Source organism: Schistocerca nitens, chromosome 5 (assembly GCF_023898315.1).
Source record: "Schistocerca nitens isolate TAMUIC-IGC-003100 chromosome 5, iqSchNite1.1, whole genome shotgun sequence".
Lineage (NCBI taxonomy): Eukaryota > Metazoa > Arthropoda > Insecta > Orthoptera > Acrididae > Schistocerca > Schistocerca nitens.
In genome coordinates this window covers 188729813-188734860 of record NC_064618.1, presented here as the reverse complement: position 1 = coordinate 188734860, position 5048 = coordinate 188729813, and positions in this window count along the sequence as shown.

The following is a 5048-nucleotide window of genomic DNA, read 5'->3' as shown; positions in this document are numbered from 1 at the left end:
TTTTGCACGAGTTGGCATGACAGTGAACTTGGAAAAATCTGAATTTGGTCGTTCTCAGGTGAAATTTCTCGGTCACATTATTTCTACAGAAGGTATTCTCCCTGATCCAGAGAAACTAGACGCTATTCGTAATTATGCTGTTCCTACCACAAAACGTGATGTTCGTAGTTTCCTTGGTGTCTGTAATTTTCTTAGACGCTTTGTTAGATTGGACAATCTGGCCACACCTCGTTTATGTGAACTATCTGGAAAAAATTCTAATTGGTGTTGGGATGAGGAAGCTCAATCAGAATTTGAACAACTTCGTGATGCTTTAGTTGCTGCTCCACTTCTTTCACATCCGGATTTATCTAAAGATTTTTGTTTGGCGACGGACTCATCATACAAAGGCCTAGGTGCACATTTATTTCAAGAGATAGAAGAAAACGGCGTTGTAGTACAGAATACTATTGCATTTGGAAGTCGTGTTCTCTCTAAATCCGAAAAGAATTATTCGATTACGGAACTTGAAGCTTTGGCTGTTGTTTGGGCTTTCACAAAATTTCGCACATTTTTGTTCGGTAGACATACTAAGGTTTACACTGATCATCGAGCTTTGGAATTTCTTATGTCGACAAAATTAACTCATGGCAGATTGTCACGATGGGCGTTGTACCTACAGGAATTTGATTTTAGTATTGTTTACATACAGGGATCTTCAAATATTGTTGCTGATGCTTTATCACGTGCACCTATGGGTTTGAAACCAAGTGCTGAAGAGGACTGCAAAGAAAACCATTATTGTTTGATGTACATTCAAGGTGTTGCGTTTGAGAATTTTATTTCATCTTCGCTCCAGGACATCGCTAAGGAGCAAAATAAGGATCCAATCTGGAAGGACATTAAGGAGAAGTGGAGGAGAAAGGAAAGTGTAGCGAGTAGACAGCATTATTTAGTTCGCAATGATATTCTTTTTAAACGAAAATCGGTCGACAACTCGGTTTGGTTAGTTTGTATTCCTGATGAGTGGGTCAATAAATTGATTTGGTACACACATTTCAGTTATGCGCACTTTGGTCCCAGAAAATGCTTTCATAAATTGCGAGAAAATTGTTACTTCAGTAATATGGAAAAACGTATTCGATCTGTTCTTGCCAAATGCAAATTATGTCAAAAGGCTAAGCCGCCAACTGTTTCTCACAGAGCACCGTTGTTTCCTATCATTCCAGCGAAATTAAAGGACATGGCTGCAGTCGATTTGTTCGGTCCAGTGGTTCGTTCTACTAATGGTTTTGCGTACATTTTCGTAGCAGTGGAATTGACATCAAAATATGTGTGTTTTACACCTTTACGCAAAGCAACAGCTCGTTCAGTATCTAATGCTTTCATCAAACATTTTCTTAAAGAAGTTGGTCATGTTGATAAGGTCATATCAGATAATGGATCACAGTTTCGCTCTAAAATTTGGCTTCGTACTCTACGGCGTCGTAAGATTAAACCAATTTTTATTTCACTTTTCCACCCTCAATCTAATGCTTCAGAGAGATGGATGATGGAAATCAATAAATTGTGCCGTCTTTATTGTCATCAGAATCACAGAACTTGGGATCAGTATCTTCATATTTTTCAAAACATTCTGAATGAACTTCCTAATGACTCAACTTCTTTACCGCCTCTATTGATATTAAAAAATAAAGTACCAACAAATCGCATTTCTGAAATCGTTCCTTTTCCGCCTTCACGGAAACTGCGGCATTCTGAAGTTGTCAACCTGGCTCTACGAAATATTGCATCTGCGGCTGCTAGAAGAGAGAAATCAGCGAAACGTCCTGGTCGTTTAAAAATTTTGTCAGTTGGTCAAAAGGTGTTAATTAAGTCTCATCGTTTGTCTCATAAAGGAAAAGGCTTATGTCGCAAATTTTTTCTGCTTTATAACGGTCCATACAGAGTTCGCAAAATTATTCATGATAACACTGTCGAAGTAGAAACTCTTAAATCACGACGCTCTAAGGGAATACATCACATATCTAACGTTAAAATTTTTGTGGAATGACATACTTTTGAGAAACCAACAGTTATACGTAAACATGCGGAGAATACAAGGATACCGCGCCGTGTTCCGGCGGCGGCAGATACTCAAAGCAACAGTCAAGTCTGCGCGCCGCACAAGGCAGTCGTTGACCGCAAACAATCACTTCCTATGTCACGCGCCTACAGCTGATCGAGCGCTCAGTGCGAATGCACTGACAGCCGTAAACAAATACACAGTCTAAATTCTCCGAATAAATTCTGTATAAAGCTATGGTGACTTTATGAATTATGTTATTAACGTTCAGTATTTTTCAGGATACGGTTGTGTAAAATATTTAAGACCTTCAGGTAAATTCTGTGTGTGTCCGACGTTAAGAGGACTTACTATCGAGAAAATTTCAGGAAGAATGTAATTTCGAAAATGAAACTAATAAACTAAAAAGGTAATGATTAATTGAGTTTATTTTTCAGATAACATATTTCCACTTAGGTACGTACTTTAGACGTAATTTGCTGCTTGCGATTACGTGATTCATACTTTGTGCTAAATTTCATGTTCTATGAAGTGACGTGCTTACGCACATTAACTGATTTTGACAATGATTGATTAATGAACAGGCTTGTTATTTGTATATATTATGCATCGCTTGGCTGCACTGCTTTTTCACTGATGTCATACTTTTCTATTATGTGCCTGCTGTGCTTATTTATTTAAATTATGTCACCTGATTAATTGTGCTGACTGTAGTTAGGTATGTAGGTTACACTTTGTGATTTATCTGCTTGCGCCTTCATGTTTACTTATTAAGATTACATATGAACATTTATTTGCTTATGCTGAATGATGCTAATGACTTGTTTATTATGTAAGATATATGTTTGCTGCTGTGCGTATGGATTGCATATTTACACACTTCTGTTTTGTTGTCATAACTATAAGTTGGTATATAGAAATGCTGATATACTGTGTACAAACATAGAGTTTAGGTCACACTATGGTATTAATTATAGATTGTTCGCTTGGCAGAGCCTCGTTGTAGGGATTGTGCTGCATCCACTTGTTGACATTCTGTTCTCTACTGGTATATTTACGCGCTATTGCATGTATTGCTTACGCTCAGTGCCTTATATTTTTAAGATAAGAAAATGAACTGCTGTAATTCGACGAACCACATTAGTACGAGAAACTTCATAGAAGTCACATGAGCTGGAGGTTTTATGGAAGCTGTATAAATTTATGCTAATACGAAGGAAGTTAACGACATGACATACCAACACTAGGTTAGACCATTGACAGTTATTACACTGCATTCTTCGTGAGCATTTGAAATAGGAAGTGACACTTGACACAAGAAATACTCCACATGTTTGCTTCTGTTTGCCATAATTTTTGAAGTGGTGTACACACTGAAATATCACGATCATTAACACTTCGTAATCGTACTTAATTACTGAGAGTTATTCGAACTAAGTCTGTTAGAGGTCATGTATGCATTTCTTTTATTTAATGATGGACAAGGAACCAAAATGTATCTTATAATTTATAATGAGTAGCAGATTTGGATCAGATGGATTACACGAGAGGTTGTGTGTTGACATTGTGTCTTCGGATTGTATGAGATGATGAATTGAGGTTTGCATTAGTATTTTATCTGTACTTGTTCGAGGAGACTGACTAGAGGAAAGAGTTCTTATGGAAGTGACATGATATTGGTGCTGAGGTTTATATGTATCGACGTATTGAAGAGGTATTATAGAGGTATTGAGATTATGTGAAGTTGATGATTATTGGAGTTTTCGTGGACAAGAGGTAAGGTAAATGATATTGATGATAAGGTTTATATGTATCGATGTATTGAAGATGTATTAGTGAAGTATTGAGATTATGTGATGCTGATGATTATTGGAGTTTTGGTGGATAAGAGGTAAAGTAAGTGAGGAGCATATTTTTTTTGTTGGTCCATATGGAACAAGGAGGATGAAGATGGCAGACTAGAACACTCAAGTAGAAGGAAGATTGTCTACACACACACTTTGTTAAATCACTAAGCAGTATATACTTTTTTTTTGGAGAGAGGAAGCAATTGCATATCTTGGGTCACTGACAGTTGTTCAGCAACCGTACAATTTGATCTGGCTTGGCAAACATTGGTCTTGACATGATGACTATGACGTTGACTAACTATTATTGACTGTTATACATTGCTGCCACTACTACTTGATACACATGATGAACATAAAATTTTGACAGAATTACATTTACACAGTTAACACTATTCAACTACACAGGAGCACTAAATGTGGATGAAAGATGAGTGAGTGTGTTTTGTGTGTTTTCCTTTTATAATCCCAGAGAAGTGATCCCAACCTATCTCCTAAATATTATTTTACTTGGCTTGCACTGACACCCATAAATATTATAGGTTTACTGTTATTTGTGTATTGTAATAGTTAATAGGACAATTATCTGATATCATTTGTGTGTTTGTTATGATTTGTATATTTAGTGTAAAAGCATTTGTATGTGTATTCAAACTATTGTTCATGCCTGAACTGTCTGATTAGTGATGGTGCTGCACTTTTCAACATGATGTGTGACACTAGGACATGTTTAATTTCTGCTAATGAACTTTGATTAACTGACTGATTAGTGATAGGGAATATTATGGACTGTTATTTGTACTTTTTCTACATGATTGGTGCCACTAGAACATGTTTAATTTCTGCTGATGAACAGTGTGATTAGTGAAAGTGAATATTATGGACTGCGGTCAGCAACTGGTCAACATTACTGGGTGCCACTGATGTACTGCTTCTACTGAAATGGTGTTACTTGTTGATGTCTGCACCTGCTCAACATTGCTGGGTGCCACTGATGGACTGCTTCTACTGAAAAGATGTTACTTGTGGGTGTCTGCACCTGTTCAACATAGCTGGGTGCCACTGATGGACTGCTTCTACTGAAAAGATGTCACCTGTTGCTGTCTGCACCTGCTCAACATTGCTGGGTGCCACTGATGGACTGCTTCTATTGAAAT